Source organism: Sciurus carolinensis, chromosome 11, assembly GCF_902686445.1.
Source record: "Sciurus carolinensis chromosome 11, mSciCar1.2, whole genome shotgun sequence".
NCBI classification, from domain to species: domain Eukaryota; kingdom Metazoa; phylum Chordata; class Mammalia; order Rodentia; family Sciuridae; genus Sciurus; species Sciurus carolinensis.
This window is the reverse complement of record NC_062223.1, coordinates 22,997,834-22,999,198: the sequence shown is the minus strand read 5'-3', so window position 1 is coordinate 22,999,198 and position 1,365 is coordinate 22,997,834. Positions and strand designations below refer to the sequence as shown.

Genomic DNA, 1,365 nt, shown 5'->3' with positions numbered 1-1,365 from the left:
ACAAACACCATATTCATTTTTTGAAAAACTAGCACATTCTTTCTTTGAGTATATCTTTGTACTTCTCATTTTTTTGCCTTAAGACTCTTTGATCACTTTCTCTGTCTCTCTATACTTAGATTGAACTAAATGGTGCTTTACCACTGAGCTACATCCCCAGTTTCTCTTTTTTTTAACTTTTTATTTTGAGATAACTTGTCACTAAGCTACTGAGGTTGACTTCAAACTTGTGATCCTCCAGACTTAGCCTATTGGGCTGCTGGGATTATCAGAATGTGCTACTGTATCCAGTCTAAGACTTTTGTCTTTAATCAAAGCTTTGCAAAGTATGATCTTTTATCTGTGATTTCCTATATTTGTTCCTTTAGTTACTTAACTAACTACCAAACACAGTTAGTCACTGGGAATATAGCTCTGAGCCAGATTGTCAGTGTTAGTGACAATCATATATTCAAATGAATTTTACTTTTTCATGAACTGTTCTAAAGCACAGATTCAGCTGTATTTTGTGTGTGTGTGTGTGTGTGTGTGTGTGTTTGTGTGGTGCTGGGGATTGAACCCAGGGCCTTGTGCTTGTAAGGCAAGCACTCTACCAACTGAGCTACCTCCCCAGCCCTCAGCTGTATTTTTAAAATATTAGGAAGCTAACTATAAATGCTCATGAGTGTGTGTGCATGTTGTAGGAAGTCTTGACATTCACTGGGCAGTCTGGTTCTTAATCACAGTAACCCAGGCAGCATTGAGCTGGTTCTTCTTTAGACTTTGTTTTTAATAAGACAATATGTTTGACCTGTAGTCTTCTATAATACTATTTTGTTTCTGCTGGTTTCATGTCATTGATTTCACATTTTTATGTGTGATATATTTTTCATAATTGTATCATAAAACTTATAATTGATATTTCTTAAATGTGCACAATTTTCAAGGTAATTCTCATATATATTGTGGGGGCTTAGAATTGTAGTTAACAACTTCAAGAAATTAACCACATTACAAAAATTTCCTGGAGGCTTCTCCAGCCTGAATCCTGTATAACTCCATCCCTCTCTAACCTCCCCACATCCCTCTCACCACTGGGCTCCCAGTTACATTGCTCTTCCTCCCTCTCTCCTTTTTTCTACCACCATGAACTGCTTCATACCTGATCCTGGTCCACTGTGCTGGGAGTCTGTTGGCCACCTCATGCTGGGTTCTGTAGGCAGAATTCTGCCCACCCTACCATGATGTTCATGCCTCAGCTCAAGCCTGTGCCAAGCTCAGCTTTCAGTCCTGCTGGAATATGCAGGGGTACCCAGAGTCCAGGTCCCCTCCCAGGCTCTGTCTAGGAACTTGTGCCCTCCTGGGGTCACCAGAGCACACAGCCTC

The 1,365-nt window shown here is 40.4% G+C and overlaps 1 non-coding gene across 1 annotated transcript; it reads right to left on the bottom strand.

Moving 5' to 3' along the window:
• Positions 1–541: 541 nt before the first annotated feature.
• Trnav-uac (transfer RNA valine (anticodon UAC)) lies at positions 542–610 on the bottom strand. The gene has a single exon. It is a non-coding gene; the product is annotated as a tRNA-Val (tRNA).
• Positions 611–1,365: the final 755 nt, after the last annotated feature.